Below are 25,916 nucleotides of genomic sequence, written 5' to 3'. Positions count from 1 at the left end.
TTCCATTCATTTTTCAGCTTGCTCCAAACAGAATAAAGAATGAGTATTTACTGTAATAAACTCTTTTCTGTTCTTCCATAGCCTAAATAAAAAGTTGGGTTCCATTTTCAGCTATTAAAATGATCTGTGGCCTCATTATGCCTAATATTTTATATTTACAACCTACTTTGAATAATAAATAATGATTAACTTTCTGAGTACAGAGGCTGTTATATCTTAAACAAATTATCACACTTTTATAAAGGTCCCTAATGTCTCCAGTACTTTGACATGCAAACTGTTAAACAGAAAGATGTTACAGAAAGAAACCTCAATGATAGCTACAAAATTTCTGTTGGTAAAGTGTGATTGTCAATCTTTTTCCAGTCCTCCCCTTTCTTATATTTTTGTACACAAGGCCCGATCCCCTGATTTCAGTGGAGCTACCATGGCATAAAACTGGGGAAACACAGTGGTGAATGGAACCTTTTATGTTTAAGATTTTAATTGCAGAGGGTGTGGAAGCAAAGTCCATGGACTTTAAAAACTTAGCTGCTATTGCATGAGTTTTACCTGATTTCTTGGTAGCTTGGTTTGTTCCTGTTAGGAATCAGACTGATGGTACAGTATTGTGAAAAGAGCCACTGTTTATGAACAAACCATTTTAAATAGGTTTTAGTGTTAACCTAAAACTACTTAGTAAGCTTAAGTATAGCATCACCCCTTATTTGGTTTTGCAAGTACCCAGATCTTTTCATGTGGAATTAGCTGATCCCAGCTTTAAAGCCTAATGAACACAGATAAAACTCAGCAGGATGTCCTGTTAGAAACTACAATTTTCTACAAAGAGAACTCTTCAGTTTTATTTGGTTTTATTTATTGTATATTCTCAAATACTTTAAACTATCAGCTCTCTTACTGATCTGCACTAAAGTCAATTGAAAACGTAATTTTGAAGGCAATATTTCAGCACATCACCTAGTTTGATCCCTTTTCTGAAGCAGTTTTCCAAGTATAGGGGGAAGAATATCAATGGATGTTTGAAGGTTTAAAAACCATTTCTTTACATCTTTACATCTGCTTAATTGTATTTAAAAAGCTACACTATAAGTTATATGTCCTGTTTTGTTAGAATCTGTCCCAGAATTCACATCCCTCAGCCTTAATTTAGCTACAAATTGATTCTTAAAGTATCACATTTAATAGCCATTGGGGTTTAATGCACAAACTATTCTGACGTCTTTCATAGACCTTTATAATGGGACCCACTCCAGTTTATCCCTTGAACTGTCAGACTCTTTGGGAAATAATAGCTCCTGACAGTTGTAGAGTTAAAATATAGGATTAATGATCAGCTTTTAATGTGCAAATAGGGTATTCAGCTTTCCTCTTAACCATCTTATTTAACTCAAATTCACTGCTGAAATAGGTAGTGCTGGTTGATTCTCCAGCCAAACATAGTTTAATGCATCAGAGTAGTTTTCAGAATCAAAAGAGAAATGTATATGCATGCCACACAGTAAACATAGCGAATACTTATAGTTACGCGGACATACAGCTGAATATTTTTCAGTCAAGTTCATGATTAAGTTTTAAAGTTTCAATTCGCCACTTTTAGACAAACCAAAAAATAGTTGGGCATTACAGCAACCAGTTTAATCAGAGGTAAAGAGTCTGGTCTTCACTATTAAATGCAGCTGTAAAAAGCCCCACAGACTTTGTTTTAATTGTTTCCCATTGATCAAAACAATCTGCTGCCTGCTCTTACTAAAAAGTAAAAAAAGGTGCAAAACACAGCTCAATCCTCATGTTTTCATTAAGAGATTAATAATGTGCTTGTGTCAGTGGACCTTAAGAATTATATGGTAATTTTCAGTTGTGGCATCCTATTAGAAAAGCTGCCTATGTATACAAAATTAGACTATTTGTTTAGAAAATGTTATATACTCTTGTAGCTGGAAAATACATTTTAAACTACAATGTAAATAAGAAGTATTTGTACATTGCATTTTGCCATGATAGCAACATTTATATTTCTGTGGTGGGATTTGGCTTATAATGACATTTAAAGTGGCTGACATCTATCCCAATGTATCTGGAAGAAAGGCTATGTGAATGATCAAAAACATGAAATTCATAACATAGAAAAATAAAATAAACACTCTGTTTCTCTAAAAAATACTTCATTTGTAATAGATCACACACCTGTTTATTCATTCTTAATCATCACTAGTTTTTCTAACAGTACGAAACAAACTTTGTCCTTCAGAATATAAGGCCCAATCCCGCACTCCTTATGTACCACAAGCTGCCAATAAACCAAAGAATGAAGGCTCATGCTGTCTTAAAGTCTGTAATTTTTTATTATTTGTTTGACAGTGGTGGCATCAATGCTGTAGGCACATGTAAATACATTGAATAGCAGCAGCTGAGAAACAAGAATAACAGGCACATATAACTCATGAATCACATATTTATAAACTGAATGCTTTACCCAATCATTCCTTATATCTTTGCATACATGTTTTATTTAACAAACTAACAGGAAGAGTACAATTAAACTAGTTGGGAGCCTTGGCTACAACAAACTACTTTTAAATGGCCTCCAGGGGATTTCTTTTGTTATTTCAATAACAATGACATGGGTACCACTGATTTCTAAGAATACAAAGCAATATATTGTTAATAGCCCTTGAGAAACATGAGCCAAATATAAATTAACCTCATAGATACTGTTTATAACACATTTACATATTCTGGGCCTGATTCTCTATTACCTTGCACCTTACACAATCATTAACAACTGTGCAAAGGAAGTACACCACGGATATAAAATGCTACCAAGAAAGAATGGTAGCACTTTACAGCTACTTTGCAGAAATGGATTGGATTTCTACTGAAACATATTTATAGAAACATTAAATTTACTAAGCACAAAAAACCCAGATCTATACATCCACAAAGAAAACGCTACATTCTAAAGAACATTAGGTGTCTGGCTTTAACCAGCAATGGCTAGGTAATTATATAGTTAAGGCTGAAAGTCCACCCTTAACATGCCCTGTTGTATCTATATGGCAGGCTTCTCTGAATAAGATTTGAGAGTTGTCTTCACAACATACTAAGTTGTTCATGCTGCAATACAAAGGCACAATGAGGCAGTTTAAAAACTGTTTGAGCTTTAACCTCCAACGTCCTGGCTTTTGGCTTACACTGGCTTCAAAACGCCTTAAGCTTGCAAAATTGCTGTTGATTTTGATGGAAATTGTATGTGCACCCCTAAATGTTTTGATTTCAATTTTGTTTTTTTTGTGCATTTTCTTTTTAGATCTCATTTTTGATAATGAAGAAAACAACAAGCCTCTCTGTGAAGCGCTTAAAAATTATCCTGAAAGGATTGCTTAGACCAAGTGATCACCAAATTTCACTGATGAAACTAGGGTGACCAGATAGCAAGTATGAAAAATCTGGACGGGGAGAAATAGGAGCCTATATAAGAAAAAGACCCCAAAATCAGGACTGTCTCTATAAAATCGGGACATCTGGTCACCCTAGATGAAACTGAAACTACTTGTCACTACAAAATCATATCTGGTAAACTTCTAGTTTTCTTTCTAATTTGTGAGTATGATGCTTGCAAAAGGAGTGACCCTTTTAAAATCTGGGAGACGAGGGTGGAACTCACTGAAAGAACAAAAAAAACTTTGTCCCTTCAGATGAGGTGAACTATAACAGAACCTAGAACAGTGGGGGGCAAACTTTTTGGCCTGAGAGCCACATCTGGGAATAGAAATTGTATGGCTTGCCATGACTGCTTACAAAATTGGGGTTGGGATGCTGGGGCAGGGAGTGAGGGCTCTGGTTGGGGGTGCATATTCCAGGGTTGGGCCAGAAATGAGGAGTTCAGGGTGCAGGAAGGGGCTCCAGCTGGGGGTGTGGGCCCTGGGGTCAGGCTGGGGATGAGAGGTTTTGGGGCAGAAGGATGGGGCAGGAGGGTGGGGCTAGGAAGAGATTCAGGGGTGCAGGCTCCAGGCAGCGCTTAACTCAAGCGGCTCCTGGAAGCAGCAGCATGTTCCTTCTCTGGCTCTGCATGCTGCACTGTCCGCAGGCACTGCCCCTGCAGCTCCCATTGGCTGCGGCTCCCGGCCAATGGGAGCTGCGAGAGCAGAGCTTGGGGCGGGGGCAGCATGCAGAGAGGAGCCCCCTGTCTGCCGCCACGTGTTGGAGCTGGAGCTGGGGCCATGCTGCTGCTTCAGGGAGCTGCATGGAGCGGCCCCCGACCCTGCTCCCCACCTGGAGCGCTGGAGCAGGGCAAGTCCTGGACCCTGCTCCCCAGCGGGAGCTCGAGGGCCAGATTAAAATGGCTAGTGGGCCAGATCCGGCCTATAGGCTGTAGTTTGCCCTCCCCTGACGTAGTAAAACAGGGACTGCAATGTAGGTCACAGGGTCAAAACAAAGTATCTAGATGGAGACACCAAGCAGAGAATCCCGGGCAATGTATACTGTGACAAAGTTCCTCCTCCACCTTAGTGGGTCCTGCACTTATTGGCGGATTTGCTCACCTCAGTGATCTTCCCCTCTGGTGGAACCCACAGGCTGGGTCAACTCCTCCTGTGTCTGATCAGGAGTTGGGAGGTTTGGGGGGAACCCGGGCCTGCCCTCTACTCTGGGTTCCAGCCCAGGGCCCTGTGGATTGCAGCTGTCTATAGTGCCTCCTGTAACAGCTGCATGACAGCTGCAACTCCCTGGGCTACTTCCCCATGGCCTCCTCCAAACACCTTCTTTATCCTCACCACAGGACCTTCCTCCTGCTGTCTGATAATGCCTGATTGTCTGATAATTCTTCAATCCTCCAGTAGCACACCCTCTCAGTCTCAGCTCCTTGCGCCTCTTGCTCCCAGCTCCTCACACACGTTTCCTCTCCTCTGGCTCCTCCCCACCTGACTGGAGTGAGCTTTTTAAACCCAGGTGCCCTGATTAGCCTGCCTTGATTGGCTGCAGGTGTTCTAATCAATGCAGCTATCTCCACTGCCTTCTAGAAAGATCTTAATTGGCCCCAGGTGCCTTGATTAACCTGGAGCAACTGCCATGTGGTTACCATGGTACTAGGGATTTGTTTAGCCTGGGGCTAACATACCTGTTCCTCAGTACTTTGCTGTAGCCATCTGACCTTGCCCCATCACATATCCCCTGCCCCCCGCTCAACACCATAGGGTTGGGCAACTTGGGATGCCAGGCAGTGTGCTCGTGAAAGACCATCAGCGTTGCCGTGGTGGCATCCAGCCCTGTGCCGTATACGGAACTGGAATGGTTGGAGGGATAGGAACCACCTGGTGACCCTTGCATTTTTTTCCTTATTTCTCTGCATCCACTGGAGGGGTGCATGGTTTGTCACAAGAGTAAATCGCTGGTCTAAAAGGTAATAACGCAGTGTCTCCATGGCCCATTTGACAGCAAGGCATTCTCTCTCGACTACTGCATATTTCTGTTCTCTTGGGAGCAGCTTTCTGCTTAGGTAGAGGATCGAGTGTTCTTCTTCTCCAATCATTTGTGACAGACCCGCCCCCAACCCCACCTCAGAAGCATCTGTCTGTAAAATAAATTCCTTGGTAAAGTCTGGGACTATGAGTATGGGGTCATTACAGAGAGCTGTCCGAAGGTCTAAAAATGCCCCCTCTGCTGCGTCAGTCCACTTCACCATGTTTGGACCTCGGGCCTTCACCAGGTCCATTAGAGGACTTGCCCTACTGGCGAAGTAGGGAATAAAACGTCGGTAGTAGCCTACCACGCCTAGGAACGCACGGACCTGCTTCTTTCGGGTTGGCCAGGGCCAGTTTTGAATCGCTTCTAGCTTATTAGTTTGGGGCTTCACTATACCCCTTCCTACAATATATCCCAGGTACCTAGCCTCTGCTAGTCCTATGGCACATTTAGCAGGATTAGCGGTGAGGTCAGCCCGCCTTAAGATGCACAGTACTGCCTCAACTTTCTCTAAGTGGGTTCCCCAGTCTGGCGTATGGATGATGACATAACAACTGCATAACTAGTATGGGGGCGCAGCAGCTTATCCATGAGGTGCTGGAATGTGGCTGGGGCCCCATGTAACCCAAAAGGGAGGACAGTGTACTGGAATAGCCCGTCTGGGGTGGAGAACGCTGTCTTTTCTTTAGCTTCTTTGGTCAGGGAAATCTGCCAATACCCTTTTGTCAGATCCAGTGTAGTCAAGAATCGGGCACTATCCAGTCGGTCAACCAGTTCGTTGATGCGTGGTATGGGGTATGCATCAAATTGGGATACTTCATTCAGTCGGCAAAAGTCATTACAGAATCTCGTGGTACCATCAGGTTTGGGCACCAGAACGACTGGACTCCACCACTGACTGTAGGATTCTTCAATAATGCCTAATTCTAACATTTTCTTTACTTTGGCCTTGATTTCTTCTCTTTTGGCTGCTGGGATTTGGTAGGGTCTCAGTGTTACCTTGGCTCCGGAGATCGTGCGGATATGGTGATAGGTCTCAGTCGTCCGCCCCGGTTTTGTAGAGAACACATCTTGGTTGCGATTAATCATGTCGGCTGCCTCGATCTTTTGGATTGGCGTCAAGTCGGGTGATATCTTCACTTGCTCATGTAAGTTATCCTCCTGGGGAAGGGTCTCCTGGGTGACTAAGCATGCCTCTCGATCATGCCAAGGTTTTAGAAGATTGATGTGGTAAATTTGCTCTGGTTTCCTGCGTCCTGGCTGCCGCACCTTATAATTTACCTCTCCCACGGCTTCAAATCACTTCATAGGATCCCTGCCAATGGGACAACAGCTTGCTTTCTGCTGTGGGCACCAGGACCATTACTCGATCCCCTGGTTGGAACTGTTGAAGCTTTGCTTGGTGGTTATAATGGGTCTGTTGGGTCTCCTGTGCTTTCTGCAAGTGTTCCTGTACAACGGGTGTAACTCAGGCTATCCGATCCCTCATCTGTAGTACATGCTCGACTACGTTCCTTCCAGGATTTGGCTCCTCTTCCCAGGCTTCTCTGGTTATATCCAATAAGTCTCGGGGCTGGCGCCCATATAGTAATTCAAACGGAGAGAAACCTGTGGAGGCCTGTGGAACTTCTCGGATGGCGAACATGAGGTAAGGCAATAAGGTATCCCAGTCTTTCCCATTCCAGCTCACCACTTTCCTGATCATGGCCTTGAGGGTCCTATTAAACCTTTCCACAAGACTGTCTGTTTGTGGGTAATATGCAGAGGTCCATAGGGTTGTACATGGAGCAATGAACTGAGATTTTTCATCAACTTGGACATGAAAGGTGTCCCTTGATCAGTCAGTATCTCCTTGGGTAGCCCAACTTGGGGAAAGATCTGTACTAGCTCCTTAGCTATTATCTTGGAAGCTGTGTTGCATAGGGGGATGGCTTCCGGGTATCGGGTTGCATAGTCTATTACAACCAGCACATGTTAATGGCCCCGAGCTGTCTTCTCTAGGGGCCCAATCAGATCCATGGCTATGCATTCAAATGGTACCTCTATTATTGGAAGAGGTATCAAGGGGCCCATAAGTGTGGGCGAGGGCTATGTAGCTGACACTCTGGACAAGAGGTGCAGTATTGCCTGACATCTTCATGTACTCCTGGCCAGAAGAATCTCCGCAGGATCCTGGCCTGGGTTTTCTCTACCCCTAAGTGTCCTCCAAACAGGTGACTGTGGGCGAGGCTCAATATGGCTTTTTGATGTTTTTGTGGCACCAGAAGTTGATGTATCTCCTGCTCCTGCATTCGCACCACACGGTACAGGAGATTTTTCTTCACTATAAAGTAGGGTCCTGGACCCTGGACCTTCCCCTTCACTGGTATCTCATCTATCTCAGCCACCTCTTTCCTGACGTTATCATATCTAGGGTCCTTTGCCTGGTCCCATCCGAAAGTCTCTCTCCCAAGACTAACCTGCCTGAGCTCCTAGGGGCCGACTTCTGCTTTTTCCAATGGCTCATCACCATCACAGCTGAGGCCAGCCTCCGGCTCACCTTCCATGTTGGTAGTTTCTCTGATGGCTGCTCGTGTCCATCTGCTTACTAGCACGGTCTTCTGGCCCTGGGTCAGGATCCGGGCTCCCAAAGCCTTCGCGGCCTTCCTTTCTTTTTTTGTCTTCTGGGCCTTTTGGGGGGCTGAGAATAGATCGTGAGAAAACTCAGAAAACATTTGGGGTTCCCATTCCCCCAATGATGAGTCACTGCCAACAGGGTCTCCATCTCCCTCCAGCCTCTCCGGGAGGGAGTAAATTCTCAAACCCTGGATAGTCCCTCCCAATAACTACAGGATATGGGAGTTTAGGAACTATGCTCACTGTCACCTTAATGGGGTTTCCCTGAACCTCTATCTCCACTGGGATGGTGGGGTAATGGCTCACAGCCCTATGCACACATGTCACTGCTACGTGTTTGGCTTGCAGCAGCTGGCTACTTTTTACCAGCTTACCCGATATAAGGGTGATAGCACTCCCCGAGTCCACAAGTGCTGTAGTCTCTGCTCCATTTATCTTCACCGGCCTGGTGTAGTTATGCAGGGCTAACGCGACGCCTGCAAGGTGGATAAGGGAGCATGAGACCTCCCAATCCCCCAAGTTGCATTGCATAGGCTCCTCGGTGCTGGGACACTGTGCTGCTATGTGTCCCCACTCCCCACATGCATAACATCTATAATTGTTTCTAATCATTCTCCTATCATGTGGGCTAGGGGGTTTAGTCCCAGGGTTCCCCCCACTCAGGCCAATCCCTTCCTTCTGGAGTCTCTGCTGGTTTTCAGCCCCCCTCTTCCTCCACCTAGGATTCCCCAGGGGTTTGGCTGTCCCACCTTCCAGGGTTGGGGTTGGGTGTTTGCTACGAAAAGGGCTTTCCTTGGGTAGTTGGGTCAATTCCCTGATTGACATGCATCTTTCTACCAGTGTGATCATCTCGTCATAGGTGGACGGATCGTTCTGGCCTACCCATTTGCGGAGATCTGGTGGCAGTGCCCTCATGTACCGGTCGATGACCAGAACCTCTAGTATCTCTTCCAGACTCCGGGTCTCTGTTTGCAACCACTTTCGTGCAAGATGGATGAGGTCATACAATTGGGATCGCGGGGTTTTATCTTTCTGGTACCTCTACTCATGATATCGCTGGGCCTGCACTGCGGTCGTTACCCCAGATCTGGCTAGGATCTCTGTCTTCAGCTGGGAGTAGTCTGCTGCAGCCTCTTCAGGCAGATCATGGTAGGCCTTCTGGGCCTCCCCACACAGGAATGGGGCAAGGATGCCAGACCACTAATATCGAGGCCAGGACTCCCGTAGGGCTGTCCTCTCAAAGGCCAGAAGGTATGCCTCTACATTATCCTCCCACGTCATTTTCTGCAGCCAGTGGCTAGTCCATATGAGCCGCGTCCCATCATGGCCACGGTTCAGCTCTGTAAGGGTCTTTACCTGGTTTACCAGTTCCTGCAACATAGCTCAGTCTTGAGCAGCTTGGTCCATCAGCAGGCAATTAGTCTCTTGCTGCAGCCGCACTGCCTCCTGTTGGGCGGCTGCCTGGACCCAGTAGCCTCCTGCTGGGCTGCTGTGGCTTGTATCAGTGCCCACACTACGTCATCCATTGTGGTGACAAAAAAAATTAACCTTCTCTCTCTTTTTTTTTAAATCACCCTCCTTCTTCTGCCGCACTGTGCTCACCAAAAATCCCACCTCTCACACCAGTTGTGGCAGAGTTCCTCCTCTACCTTGGTGGGTCCTGCACTTATTGGCGGATTTGCTTATCTCAGTGATCTTCCCCTCTGGTGGAACCCACAGGCTGGGTCAACTCCTCCTGTGTCTGATCAGAAGTTGGGAGGTTTGGGGGGAACCCGGGCCCGCCCTCTACTGTGGATTGCAGCTTTCTGTAGTGCCTCCTGTAACAGTTGCATGACAGCTACAACTCCCTGGGCTACTCCCCCATGGCCTCCTGAAAACACCTTCTTTATCCTCACCACAGGACCTTCTTCCTAGTGTCTGATAATGCTTGATTATCAGATAATTCCTCAATCTTCCAGTAGCACACCCTCTCAGTCTCGGCTCCTTGCGCCTCTTGCTCCCAGCTCCTCACACACACTTCCTCTCCTCGGGCTCCTCCCCATCTGACTGGAGTGAGCGCCTTTTTAAATCCAGGTGTCCTGATTAGCCTGCCTTGATTGGCTGCAGGTGTTCTAATCAATGTAGCTCTCTCCACTGCTTTCTAGAAAGATCTTAATTGGTCCCAGGTGCCTTGATTAACCTGGAGCAACTGCCATTTGGTTACCACGGTACTAGGGATTTGTTTAGCCTGGGGCTAACATACCTGTTCCTCAATACTTTATTGTAGCTATCTGGCCTTGCCCCGTGACAGTACTGATAGATCTGGAGGCTGACATCTTCTGCTTAACCAACAGGTACTGCAAAGATAGTAGTCACAAAAACTTGTGCCTTACCACTGACAGTGCCTTACCACCGAGCCTCAACATTGGTCTGCAAGGAATGCTTGTAGGGGAGAGAGCATTACTTCACACTTCACTTAGTCCTCTGATTCACTTTTGAGACTGTCATCAATTGCAGAAATTGGTGCAACCTGGGAGTTGGTCTTTGATATAAGGACCGCTCTCCACTAGGAGCTGGACTGAGACCACCAAACACATTTCACATAGAGATCATTGTACCGCCATCATATGTTAATAACTTTCACTATTAACCTGGGTTAGATTTTGAAGTGGTAACCCTGAGGTAAAAGGCCTCATAGCCTATTACATAGCCCCAGAGCCATTCAGTATCCCAGTTTACTTTTTTTCTGTCCTTGCCTAACTTTAAAATGGCCACATGTATTTTTTGGACAGTTTCCACTTGAAACCAAAACCTTTCTTGGCAGGTTTCAGCAAAGAGTAAAATTTAATAGATTAGTTTTAAATTCTGTAAAACTGGGCTTTATAATGGTAGTACTTAGACTTTAGTTTCACTGCTACCAAGAGGATTACCTGTACTTGTAATGGAGTATGTGTAAGCATGTGTATTATCTTTGTCTACAATTTTATGACGGTTTTAGGTGCTGTTTGGCTATAAATATAGGATTAAATTCTTATGCTGACGTAAACACTGAAAGTGGATGTCTGAGGTGGAAAATCTGCAAGGTTGCCACACCAGACAGCAACCATAATCTCTCTTGTGCTGAACTCCAGAGCAGCTCCAAAAGTTGGTTATGCTGGCCAGAGCTGTTGTGGGATGTGTGACCCAGTATCTGCCAACAGAGCTCCAAGGGAGCCACAGTCAAAATAAAGAAGCTCACTGTTCCCATCCCAGTAGAAACTCCTAATAGAAAGGAGAAGGACCCAGTGGGAATATTATTTTTTCCCTCAGGATGAATCCCACTTGTGGTAAAAGGGTCTTTTTAGTACAGGGAGGAGTATTTTGCTAAATTTATCTTGGCCCAGTGATTATTACAGGTATTTGTTGTTCAACCCTCCAGGTAAATTTGAAACATGAAGACAAGTTTGTATAACCAGAAAACGAAACACACCTGGAAAGACTCTCCAGGATCACATAAAATGAGATAGGGCAGCTGACTGATCATCAGCAGAACTTGTCACTCCAAAACTGCTGCCAAGACCTAGTGTTGTCACGTATCGCAAAAAGTTCCTTGGGCGGCATGGCATCAGGTTGTGTTCAAGTGTTAGTTTAGGAGCACCACATTCACATTTCGGGGCATTCTTCAGCTTTCCTTTGGTCATATTGTCACCATTCTTTGCCCCCAGTTCTCATGCAGTTTAAAGTACACCAGTATTTCTGTTTGATCTCAGTGCTTGGGGGGAGTTGTTCTGAAGGAGCCAGGTTCTCCAGGATCCTCTGCATTTTTTGCCATTTTGTTACTGTATGGCCTTCCACAGTGGTATTTTGGGGTAAGGGGTTTTCAGAAGTAAAGCTCTTTTTGTAGATTACTGATGTAAGCAGTGTTTTGGCTGGTCCAGGAGTGCAAGGACAAAGCCCCAACTGTGCAGAAACTAACTAACATGCTTCAACTCCCATTATTATTGAAAAGCCACATTACTACCTAGGTCACCTCCAGAAGACTGGGAAAAAGCAAACACCTACCTCACTCCCAATGGAATACCTATCTTCAAAACAGGTGAGGGGACAAAAAAGCAGTTCTAGCAATTGTCAGACCACAAATCTAACTTATATCCCTAGTACAATAATGAAACAGATATTAAACGGAGGAGGGACAGGGATCAGAGGATAATGGAGTCATGAGCAATTAACAGTTTGGGCCAAATTTATCTCTGTTCTAACACTATTCAAATCAGCGGGGTTACACAAGGGATGAATTTAGCCTCATTGGTTTATAAAGAACAAATCATGTAGGACAAAATTAATAGCATTGTCTGATGGAATCTCAGAAGTGGCAGACAAGGAGGATGCAGGAGATAATAGGCAAAAAATTCTGTTTTTTTGTTCGCAATGGCTATCTAAATTCAGAAATGTTGGAGAAAATATGTCTTTGTTAAAGCTAGAAGAGCCCTGACATTTTAGTTAAGGGGTGAGAGCACAGACAGCACCCATCTCTGACATCCAGAAGAAGTCCTCCATCCAAACAAGGAAAAAGCGGACTTAACGTTCTTGATATTATTAAAGCAAAGAAAGAAGCAGAAAAAAACATTTTCTTTCTTTTTAAAATAAAATCTCTCAGGCTTTCCTTATACATCATAAAAAAAAGTTTTAAAAAGACAAAATTTTAAAAAATCATTTTCAAGTCACCTTTAAAACTACCAAGACAAAGCACTGGAGAATATACAATTATTGCTCACAAAACCAGCTCTTATTCGTATGAGAAGTCTCATTGCTTATAGTGGTACTACTCATGTGAATAAAGACTACAGGCTTGAGTCATGGCTGCAGGTTCAGATGACCTACATGACTCAGTAGATACTTTCTACCTTTATTTTCTAAGTGTCTGCAAAACAGATACCAATAACATTCTGAGTAATTGTGAGCTCTAAAAGGCAAAAGTAGGCTTAAGAGATCAAATTACTGCTATGCCTGATACAATAGTTCTAAAAATCTTGCATCAAAGTTGAATTTGTGTGAGGATGCCATATACGGCTGGTTGGCATTTTCAACTCATTTTCCAAGTCAGATTGTAAAGTTGATGAGATCATGGTATAACACAGAGAGATAAGTGACAATTCTTATAAAGTACAATTGGATTATATTGAAAAGTGACTGAGATTTGTCATAAAGACTGTATAATTGCATCAGTGGAAATAGTCAAGCTTTTATAATGAAATTGCTGAACAAAATCATGACATTTCCAATATCCAACCAAAGCCTGATTACACTTATTTAAATACTAATGTCAATATTTATTAACTAATATTAAAATTAATGTCACATCATTGTTGCAGTTAGTCGGAAAATAATCACATATGTCCCTTTTTTAAAAATCATTGACTTTTCCTTAGCACAGAAAACTCTATTATCATTCTTTATAAAATATTTATGGCTTTCTCTGGCATTGTTGTAAGATTCCTAGAAGAATAATCAGAATGCTTTTCACTAAAAATAATACTTTATTTTATAAACCATAAAAGGGAACTGTGTTTATTTACTTTTTTTTATTATTATTATTATTATTTGAAAGAATTTTCTCCTGCAGGTAGCTGTCTCTACTGAAGGGCCAATTATTATTCATTTCACACATAACAATATGGAGAGTGTTATCAGGCTAAATGAAAAGAACTCTTCCCTGATTCATTGCTTGTACTATGCCCTTGATTGTTTGTTCCACCGTTTCTTCATTAACAATAAGACAGCTATCTGAAGTTCAGGGCAGGGTTATTTTCACTGAAGAAGTGCTAAATCATCCATATTTTCATTAAAAGCTGCCAGAACTGCTTAAAATTCAAACCAAACACCACTTTTTTTCATGTACTCGTAATATCAAATTTATGCAGATTTCCTCTCTTATGCCTGTTTTACAAACCCTGATGTGTAAGCTTTCATTTAATTGTTTGCACTTTTATCTGTCATCAGATTGCAAGAAGACAAAGATAAAGAGAGAGAACCCTCAGTATCCCTGCTAGAACCATATTGCCAATAGTATTTGTTTAGTTAGTAATTCTATCTTTCCACAAACTTTTAACATCCAGTTGGTTTGTTGCACTTCTCTGTGTACTTAGCTGCATTGCCATGGCAATGGAAAAACATGATGATGCAGATTTAGAAAGAAAAGGAAAAAAAGATAAAAAGCCACTGTCGTCTCAAGGCTAGATGAGGTTGGGACTGGCTAATTTATATGTGAAGTTAAGAGGTATTCAGTTTGAGAGATCAAAGGGGTTAAAAGAAGTCTTAGAGTGGAAAATCTCCATATCATAAATATACAAAGATGTCCGAAGAGACGATTTAGATTTCCCTAATTTGGGCCAAAAACATCAGTCTCCCATTAAAAATTCTTGAGTAAGGACTATGAGATTTGGCCCATGTTTCTTAAAGGAGCATGGCAGATACTTTAAGCCCAAAACGTAGTGTCTGTGTAATATATAATTCTTCACAAAGCCTAATAATAATACCATGGTAAAATTTATACATAGGATTTCATGAAATTAGATTTATTCCTAGTTACCAGATATTTCATAATTTTGCTTTTTTAACATTTTTGGTTTGGATTTAAATATTCCCCTGAAGCATTTACAGCCCTAACTTCCCAGTGTTGTGTAGAGCATGACAAGCAGTCACAGTGAAAGGCACCCATCCCATACCCATTAAAGTGAACAAGCATTTTGCCATGGACTTCAAAGGCCCAATCCTGCAATCATTCATTCCAGGGAGGAGCTTTAATCTCAGTGGGATTACTCAGGTGAGTAAAATTATTTTTAAGTGTTTGCAGTATCAGAACCCAACAATGATGCAAACTCATACACATGAGTACTTTTATGTGCATGAGCAGTTTAACTCAGACTACTCACATTTGTAAGTCTTGCAGAAATACCTGCAAGTCTGGAGTCCTAGGATCTAATCCTGGATCCCTTAGTTGTCTGAGTAACCCTTATTCACCCTTTTGTGAATAAAGATTTTTCACACAAGGAAGATTGCATGTTCAGGCCATTAATGATGTGCAGAAAGTAAACAAACACTATGGTGAAAAGTAAATCTAGATTTTAAAAGGTCTTTCATTTTTAATAATCTAAATTATTAGTAAAACAAATAAGGAATTTTAACATGAAAGTGTCTCTTTAAAAACTCACTGAGGCAAGATCAGTAAATATAAATAAAACATGTGAAGAATATTAATCTTAATATTTTCTCTTTAGCGGTGAGGAGCCAAGGACCGTCAGACACAACCGAAACTGATACCACTTGCTCTGACAATGTGAAAAGTGCACTTACCTGTCTGTTCCTCCCTCTGAATATATGCAGGATGAAAGTAAAGTTCACAATACAACTATAGTGAAAGAAAGGACAGTGAGAAAAGAATCTTAATGAGAACTGTGGATCATACATATTCATTAGGGTTAAAAATCTGCCTTGAGAACTATATGTATGTCCTTCTGAGCACCACTGGAGAAAACCATTATCCTGGTATCTAGCACTTACTCAAATCTCCTTTACTGCTGAACATATGTGACTAGCAGCAAAGAATCCTGTGGCACCTTATAGACTAACAGACGTTTTGGAGCATGAGCTTTCGTGGGTGAATACCCACTTCCTCAGATGCATGTAGTGGAAATTTCCAGGGGCAGGTATATGTATGCTAGCAAGCAAGCTAGAGATAACGAGGTCAGTTCAATCAGCGAGGATGAGGCCCTGTTCCAGCAGTTGAAGTGTGAAAACCAAGAGAGGAGAAACTGGTTCTGTAATTGGCAAGCCATTCACAGTCTTTGTTCAATCCTGAGCTGATGGTGTCAAATTTGCAGATGAACTGAAGCTCAGCAGTTTCTCTTTGAAGTCTGGTCCTGAAGGTTTTTTGCTGCAGGATGGCCACCTTAATGTCTGCTATAGTGTGGCCAGGGAGGTTGAAGTGCTCTCCTACAGGTTTTTGTATATTGCCATTCCTAATGTCTGATTTGTGTCCATTTATCCTTTTCCGTAGGGACTGTCCAGTTTGGCCGATGTACATAGCAGAGGGGCATTGCTGGCATATGATGGCGTATATTACATTGGTGGATGTGCAGGTGAATGAACCAGTGATGGTGTGGCTGATCTGATTAGGTCCTGTGATGGTGTCGCTGGTGTAGATATGTGGGCAGAGCTGGCATCGAGGTTTGTTGCATGGATTGGTTCCTGAACTAGAGTTATTATGGTGCGGTGTGCAGTTACTGGTGAGAATATGTTTCAGGTTGGCAGGTTGTCTGTGGGCAAGGACTGGCCTGCCACTCAAGGCCTGTGAAAGTGTGGGGTCATTGTCCAGGATGGGTTGTATATCCTTGATGATGCGTTGGAGGGGTTTTAGCTGGGGGCTGTTTGTGATGGCCAGTGGAGTCCTGTTGGTTTCTTTCTTGGGTTTGTCTTGCAGTAGGAGGCTTCTGGGTACATGTCTGGCTCTGTTGATCTGTTTCCTTATTTCCTCGTGCGGGTATTGTAGTTTTGAGAATGCTTGGTGGAGATTTTGTAGGTGTTGGTCTCTGTCTGAGGGGTTAGAGCAGATGCGGTTGTACCTCAGTGCTTGGCTGTAGACAATGGATCGTGTGATGTGTCCGGGATGAAAGCTGGAGGCATGAAGGTAGGCATAGCGGTCGGTAGGTTTTCGATATAGGGTGGTGTTAATGTGACCATCACTTATTTGCACTGTGGTGTCAAGAAAGTGGACCTCCCGTGTAGATTGGTCCAGGCTGAGGTTGATGGTGGGGTGGAAGCTGTTGAAATCGTGGTGGAATTTTTCCAGAGTCTCCTTCCCATGGGTCCAGATGATGAAGATGTCATCAATGTAGCGTAGGTAGAGAAGGGGCGTGAGTGGACGAGAGCTGAGGAAGCGTTGTTCCAGGTCGGCCATAAAGATATTGGCATATTGTGGGGCCATGCGGGTGCCCATAGCAGTGCCACTGATCTGGAGATATATATTGTCATCAAATTTGAAATAGTTGTGTGTAAGTATAAAGGCACAGAGCTCAGCAGCCAGTTGTGCTGTGGCATCATCAGGGATAGTGTTTCTGACAGCTTGTATTCCATCTGCGTGTGGGATGTTTGTGTAGAGAGCCTCTACATCCATGGTGGCTAGGATGGTGTTTTCTGGGAGGTGACCAATGCATTGTAGTTTCCTCAGGAAATCAGTGGTGTCACGGAGATAGCTGGGAGTGCTGGTGGCATAGGGTCTGAGTAGAGAGTCCATATATCCAGACAGTCCTTCAGTGAGAGTGCCAATGCCCGAGATGATGGGGTGTCCAGGATTTCCGGGTTTGTGGATCTTGGGTAGTAGATAGAATAACCCTGGTCGGGGCTCTAGGGGTATGTTGATTTCTTCTGGTGTTAGTGTGGGGAGTGTCCTGAGTAGATGCTGTAGTTTCTTAGTGTATTTCTCAGTGGGATCTGAGGGAAGTGGCCTGTAGAATTTGGTATTGGAGAGTTGTCTGGCGGCCTCCTTTTGGTAGTCAGACCTGTTTATGATGACAACGGCACCTCCTTTATCAGCCTCTTTGATGATAATGTCAGGGTGGTTTCTGAGGCTGTGGATGGCATTGCGTTCTGCTCGACTTAGGTTGTGAGGCAAGCGATGTTGTTGTTCCACGATTTCTGCCTGTGCACACCGGCGGAAGCATTCAATGTATAGGTCCAGATTATCATTTCGACACTCAGGAGGAGTCCATGTGGAGTAGGGATTATGTGACTAGTAGGGATTAAGGGGTTAAACATATTGATGAGAACAGTCCAGATGTATCCCCAAATCCGCACAGAGAGGGACCCTCTGTGTGGGAGGGGACAGTTAGTGATCACTGGGGCAGCAGCAGCCTTCCCTTCTCAGAGCTATATGGAGACCCTCTGCAGGATCTAGATCCACATGAGGTGAGGAGGAGGTGGCTGGGTGATCTGCAGATGAGTGGTGAGCAGCTCTGCACTAGGTGAGGGCAGGGTTGGTGGATGCATCCCCCGGGGCTGAGTTCCCTGTTCCATGGAGTCCTCTCCACAGCAGACATCCTTTTAGAGGGGAGTCCCAGAAACAATCATTGCCAGAGGGAGCCTGCTGGAGTTGTACTGCCAGGAAGTGGATGGGGTGCCAAGAGCACAAATCCTCTGTGTGGGAGGGTGACCAGATAGCAAATGTGAAAAATCGGGATGGGGTGGGGGGGTAATAGGAGCCTAAATAAGAAAAATACCCAAAAATCGGTACTGTCTCTATAAAATTGGGACATCTGGTCACCCTACTGTGAGGTCTTGGGGATCAGGCCTATAGCCAATTACCTGAGCACGGAGGAAAACCTGTGGAGTTTTCTTCCCCCTGAGTTCCATTCTGCACAGAAGGGTTTGCTCCACCCACAGTGGGGTCTTGTTTTGTTATAGTATTGATTTAGCATTAAATTCACACATAGCCAAGACAAAGCTTGAGTAAGCTGTCTTTGTGTGAAGAACTCAGCAGGGGAAGGGATGGAATCTAATACCCAAGCCTAGATCAGACCTGCTGTAGCTCAAATCTGGGACTAAGGCTGGAATAGCAGCCTCAGCATCTTTACACCCAATGTAGGGGGACTGGGCTATTGGATCCACATAACTGTTGATCTCCTAGTCCTCCCCTGAATGGCATTTCCATGACCAGAGCATTTGGGGGCATGATGGAGCACCCCTCGGTGGTGCAGCAGCCACTTTGCCCTTGCCTCTCTCTTCTGGAAGAGTATTTTCAGGTTTTAAATGAGGCAGAGGGCCCTGCACAGAATGAATTTCACCCATAATGAACAAGGACATATAGATTTGGAAGCAAGTTCAGATCTTGTTGATGTTGTACTTTGGAAAGAGCATTTATCGAGTGACTAAAGACATGAGACAGGAGTTAGGAATTCTTGGCTCTTTTTTTTGGTCTGCCACAGTGTGATCATGTACCAATCTTTTAAACTCTGTGTGCCTCAACTTTCCCATCTTTAAATCCCACCTATTCTCAGTATCTCTAACTTCTCCTTCCTGGATGGCTTGACCCAAAGGCCATTGAAGTTAATAGAAAGACTCCCATTGATGCCAGTGTGCTTTGGATAAGACCCAGAAGCAGGTCTTCCTGGATAAGTACATAGTTATAACAGCATGTAGCTGGGTGAATAATACAAAGCTTTTCTGTGACTATTTGCTCAAATTTAAATATGAATTCTCTTCAGCCATGTTTTTTATGTTCACTTGTCATAAACATTCAGACAATTGAGTTGCACTTAACTGAGTTTTTGAATATTAAATTTGCATACTGTGATTGCACTCATCCATTTAGGGAACAGAAGCAATACCATGTGACTTCTATGACCAATCACAGCTAATTAATGGAGCTTTGATATGAGCATTTAATAGCATGCTGTAAACAACATTTAAACAGTTAATCAAATATTTTCAATAACTAATACATGAAAGAAAAATAATCTGATCATGACTAGAGCAGGTTAAAATTTTCCAAATTCCAAAATTTTGACTAAAAAGGGACCTTTTTAATGAAAATTTTCCTATTTTTCATCCAGTTCTACCCACAGACATTTTCAAAATTGAAAATGAGGTGAAATTGGTTAAATAAATTACTATTTACCCACTTAGCTATACTACCATGTCTGAAGGAAGTAGGTGGGCTATAGGAACAGACTGGCACTGACTCCCAGGTTGTAGCTGTTTAATGATAAATATAGAACAAGTCTTTAGAGAGACAGGTTGGTGAAGTAATATCTTTTATTAGACCAACTTCTGTCAGTGAGGGACCTTATTTCAAACTTAGTTCACCAGACCTGAAGAAGAGCTCTGTAAGCTCAGAAGCTTGTCTCCTTCACCAACAGAAGTTGGTCCAATAAAAGATACTACCTCACCCATCTTTTCTCTGTAGTATCCTGGGACTGACCTGGCTACCAATAACACTGCATACTTTCTGCCAGGCTGGTACTTTCCACAAGTACAAATATTTACCAAAAAGTTGTTTTTAAAGAGGGCAACATGTACCAAAAGTTATATTCCTTTAGTACCAGAAATAATACTTATTCAAATATTTATATTTATTTTAAAAGCAACAGTTGTTTTGTACAGATTGTGAAACACTTAGCATTTATTCAGTCCTTGTGTGGGTAAAATTCCCATTAATAGTAATTAACAGTTATTTCTGTTGCAGTGCCCAAAAGCGCCAGTGAAGATCAGGGCCCCATTATTATAGGAACTTCTCAAAAATATAGATACAGTCCCTGCCCCTAGGAGCTTTGCTTGAGTATGGACTGAGTAACTGCTGAGTAAGAATTCTGAGATTTGGGCCTATAGCCTTAAATTTCAAAGATGCTGAGAACAGTCATCATGACAACGTTATGATTGGTATAAATCAGGGATCGGCAACCTCTGGCATGCAGCTCACCAGGGTGAGCGGTGAGTTTGTTTTTTTTCCCCGTCTGCAGGTTCGGCCGATCATGGTTCCCACTGGCCACAGTTCGCCACTCCAGGCCAATGGGGGTGGCGGGAAGCGACACGGGCCGAAGGATGTGCTGGCTGCGGCTTCCTGCAGCCCTCATTGGCCTGGGACGGTGAACCACGGTCAGTGGAAGCTGCAATCTGCTGAACCTGCAGACATGGCAGGTAAACAAACTGGCCTGGCCTGCCAAGGTGCTTACCCTGGCGAGCCGCGTGCCAGAGGTTGCTGACCACTGGTATAAATTATAACAAAGGTAATTTCCATGGGTATGCTAGTCCAGTCTGAAGCAAGAAATATAGATGAAAACTATAGTCAAATATGTAGACATCCTTTTGTCCTGTGGATGCAATCATTTTTAGTGTGGGTTTAGCAAACTCATAGACTCTAAGGTCACAAGGGGATCATCAAGATCATCGAGTCTGATCTTAAAGGCACAGGAATATTGTACTCATCTTGATTCATAACGTCACCACCCTGTTCTGGACCAGATGTTAGAGGATCCGGACTGCATATTGTTCTGCCTACAGGTGGAATTCTGGCATATAGAGAAATTATTAGTTGTCCACTTTTATGTCATTTCAGAGTACAAACTGAATTCTCAGGTATTAAAAAATGTGTGTATACTTAATTCCTATTTGTATAAGAGAACATCTAACCCCTGGGGATAACAATAGCAAGAGTTTTCCCACAGATAGGGTTATAATTTATATGGAATTTCCTCCCCCCCCCCACAAGAAAGAGGGGCATCAGACAGTTGAATGTAGGCTTCCTTCTCTCCCCACTTGATGACAATCATAACGTACACCTTGAAAGTCTGTCTCCCTCCTCCAAGGACAGTGATTTGAGGACAGCAAGCTGGTCTTAGTAAAGGTCTACAAGTAGAAGTGCCTGGAAAATGGAAAACTTTTTTACATTTTTTGTTTATTTTCAATTTCTCTACCAAATTTTCCAACCACCTCTTCATTCTCTGCCACTTTCTTGGGCTGGGATTTTCAAGGGACCGTAAGGAAATAAGTTTCCCGAAACCCCTTGAAATCTTTTCGTCTATCCAACTCCCATTCCTCTACCTTCACCCAACAATCAGGAGTACTAATTATCCAGGGGATACTTTCAAAAGTTCACATGGCAGCTAAGTGTCTAACTCTCATTGACTCTCAGTAAAATTCCATGAGTTTCATTCAGTGAAGGTCAATAGGAGTTGGAAACCTTTGAAAATCTTCCTCTTTGACCTTCTCAAATTTTGCACAGCATGCAGCCAGGAAGGCAAGATTGTTGTACTTTGATGCTAGTGTGTGGAGGCCATGCATAGGACATATGAAAGGTTAAGCACCAGACACGATCCTTAACATTGAAACCTATGTTCAGTGTGCATGTGCTCCCTTACTCACAACTATGCAGGGTAAGTAAGAGGTGGGTTGTAGGCAGAGAACAAGTATATATGAGTGGTCATGGGTTTAAGGGTGATAGCAAGCTAAAAAGATTATTCATTCCTCTGAGTCTGATACAAAGACCTTTGACTGAGTGGAAAGATTCCCATTTACTCTGAGAGCTTTGGCTCAAGCCTTCAGACCATTCTCTTGCTGCTGAGCAGAAGCAGGAGGCGACCATGCAGCTGTGCTCTCAATGATGCAAAGTCAGACTGCTCGATTCATCATTTTTTACCCTGCAACACTGCATCCACACTGTGCATGCTGTATTCATCTTACAGACAAAAAGGGAACAACACAGCAGCTCTTACAATTAGTCATCATGGATGAGGGTTGTAGAGTGAAACAGACTGCACCCACCCCCAATCCAAAGACAGAGAGAATCAAATCATGATGCTTGTATCCGTTCCTGTCCACCTGAAGCAGGAGTCATGACATTTCTTGAACTGGCTCTCACATGTGGTAGTGTTGCTAGTGCATCTGGGCCCAAATGTTCATACCGAGGGTGCCAAAAGTCAGGCTTCTAAATAGAACTGGCCTGATTATCAGTATGCTGAGCACCCACAAATGCCAGTGAAGTCAATGGGAGATGCATGAACTCTGCACCTTTGAAAATGAGGACAATTTTATTTAGATGCCTAAATATATATTTAGGAACCTGACCTTAGGTTTGAAAATTCTGGCTGTGGTCTGAAACACCTCTTTAAAAAGTGTGACATATTTCAGAAATATATTATTTTATTTACCAATAGGTTTGGGTTATATCTTGTGCTTTTACAGGAACATATATTATTCTAACAAATTTTAAATAAAAGGAATATCAAGAGAAGCACTGAGTCTAAACCTCTCTCTGGCAACAATAAAATCAAACAGAGACAGCATAGATAACAAGATAAAAATGTTTGTTTCCCAATCCTAACCATTAATAATTATACAAGTTTTTCCTCCTGGGTGCAAACAGAAGAGGTGAAAAGAAAAGACTAGGGTAAAAAAAAGAGGGAGAACAAAAGAAAGGAAATGCAAAGGGCCTGATTCTGCTATTCTTATTCACGCTGAACCAGGTCCTCTGCTTGTGCAAATCTTGGTAGTTCCACTGAAGCCAATGAAGCTATGACATTTTACCCTGGCTGATGTTCTGGCCCATTGAATAGTACCTTACTCTTCAGGTAGTCTCATTGAACTCAGCAGGCTTGCTCATGGAGTAAGATATTCCTTAACCTGAGTAAAAGTGGCAGGACTGTGCCCTTAGTGCAAGGGGATAGAGTGGGGGACAAACTAGCCATCCTTGTTCCTAAGAAATTAATCCCAAATTTTATGTTGATTCGCGTGAGTTGCATGCCCCTGTGCAGGAGCATAGCCTTTCTGCACAGGACAAAGTCAGTTTGATGAAGAACAGGGAACATCTCTTCCTGTTCCCAAGCACACATATTTTATGCTTTTAACACGTAAACCACACATTTTTTTATGCACAGAGCACTTACTGAAAAAAGCTGCAATAGAACAATGCAAGCTGGAAGAGCTTTCACTGTCAAAAAATAAACCCATCTGGAATGTTGATGATCACTTGATTTTTTCAAGATATTTAAAGCCTCTGCAGTCCACTTTTAGTGCAAATGATAGTTAGACTTAAAATTAAAAATTAAAAAAAACTCAATCCTTTGCCAGATGCTTTTAATACCTTGTCAAAGACATCTCGTTTTTGCCTGATACTGATTACCACATACTTAGAAAACAACTGCTTATTTAGAAGACAAAATATGTTTGTGCTATTCCTGACTGCCAGTTGGTACCAGTTTATTTCCATGCCAATGATAGCTTTATGAAAATTATAATTCAGTGTATTAGGAAACAATCATCTATTTTATACTGTATCACTTAGCTCTGGAAAATATTATGAGACTCAGTTACTATGAGAAACCTCTGTACAAGCAGAGCTGTAAAAGCAGAGTCAAACTTTGATTGCCTTATTCATATGAGTAGCTCCACTAAAGGAAAAGATTTGGCCCACATTTTATCAGTGTCATGGACCAGTTGGCAAGCATAGAGCTGGACAGAATTTTTTCATCAAAACTGGCTGTCAAGGAATTTAAAAATTAATCGTGACTAATCGCACTGCTAAACAATAATAGAACATCATTTATTTAAATATTTTTGGATGTTTTCTACATTTTCAAATATATTGATTTCAGTTACAACACAGAATACAAAGTGTACAGTGCTCACTTTATATTTATTTTATTACAAATATTTGCACTGTAAAAACCAAAATAAATAGTACTTTTCAATTCACCTACTACAAGTACTGTAGTGCAATCTTTTTATCATGAAGGTTGAACTTACAAATGTAGAATTATGTACAAAAAACCCTGCATTCTTAAATAAAACAATGTAAAACTTCAGAGATTACAAGTCCACTCAGTCCTACTTCAGCCAATTGCTCAGACAAACAAGTTCGGTTACATTTGCAGAAGATAATAGTGCCCGTTTTTTGTTTACAACGTCATCTGAAAATGAGAACAGGCATTCACACAGCACTATTGTAACCAGCATTGCAAGATATTTACGTGCCAGATGTGCTAAAAATTCATATGTCCCTTCATCTTCAACCACCTTCCAGAGGACATGCATCCATGCTGATGATGGGTTCTGCTCGATAATGATCCAAAGCAGAGTGGACCGATGCATGTTTATTTTAATCTTCTGAGTCAGATGCCACCAGCAGAAAGTTGATTTTCTTTTTTGGTGGTTTGGGTTCTGTAGTTTCCACACAGAAATGTTGCTCTCTTAAGACTTCTGAAAGCATGCACCACACCTCGTCCCTCTCAGATTTTGGAAGGCACTTTTGTCATAAACATATAGCTAAGGATTAATGTCTCTTTCACCTATAAAAGGGTTAACACCAGTAACCTGAAACACCTGACCAGAGGACCAATCAGGAAACAAGACTTTTTCAAATCTAGGTGGAGGGAAGTTTTGGTTGTGAGTTCTTTGTTCTTTGTCTTGGGTCTGACCCTCTCGGCTCTGAGAGTGATTTTTCTATCTCCTGGCTTTCTAATCTTCTGTTTCCAAGTTGTAAGTACAAGGATAGTAAGACAATAGGTTTATATTGTTTTCTTTTGTATTTACATGTGTGTAGTTGCTGGAATGTTTTGAATTGTATTCTTTTTGAATAAGGCTGTTTACTCATTTTTTTCCTTTAAGCAATTGACCCTGTACATTGTCACCTTGATACAGAGACTAATTATTATGTCCTTTTTCACTCTTTTTATATAAAGCTTTCTTTTTAAGACCTATTGGAGTTTTTCTTTAGTGGGGACTCCAGGGAATTGAGTCTGCAGCTCACCAGGGAATTGGTGGGAGGAAGAAGTTAGGGGGAAAATCTCTTTGTGTTAGATTTAATAAGCCTGACTTTGCATACCCTCTGGGTGAGGGGGAGAGATTAGCTCTCTCGGTACTTGTGTTTCCAGGACTGGAAGCAGGGAATCTCCTAGGGTCGTCCAGGGAGGGGAGCCTGGGAGGAAGTACCAAGGAAACAAGGGGAGGGGGTTATTTCCCTTTGTTGTAAGACTCAAGGCATCTGAGTCTGGGGGTCCCACAGGGAAGGTTTTGGGGAGACCACAGTGAGCTAGGCACTGTATAATTCTTAACTGGTGGCAGCGATACCAGGTCCAAGCTGGTAACTAAGCTTGGAGGTTTTCATGCTAACACCCATATTTTGGACGCTAAGGTCCAGATCTGGGAAGAAATGTTATGACATGGGGGTTTTTTTGTTTTTTTTTAGGCTGAGTTCTGTAGCTATTTTTTGAAATCTCACGTTGGTACCTTCTTTGCATTTTGTCAAATCTGCAGTGACAGTGTTCGTAAATCAAACAACATGTGCTGGGTCATCATCTGAGAGTGCTGTAACACAAAATATATGGCAGAATGTG

The sequence above is a fragment of the Gopherus evgoodei genome, chromosome 2 (assembly GCF_007399415.2).
Source record: "Gopherus evgoodei ecotype Sinaloan lineage chromosome 2, rGopEvg1_v1.p, whole genome shotgun sequence".
Classification (NCBI taxonomy): Eukaryota; Metazoa; Chordata; order Testudines; family Testudinidae; genus Gopherus; species Gopherus evgoodei.
This window is presented reverse-complemented; position numbering follows the sequence as displayed.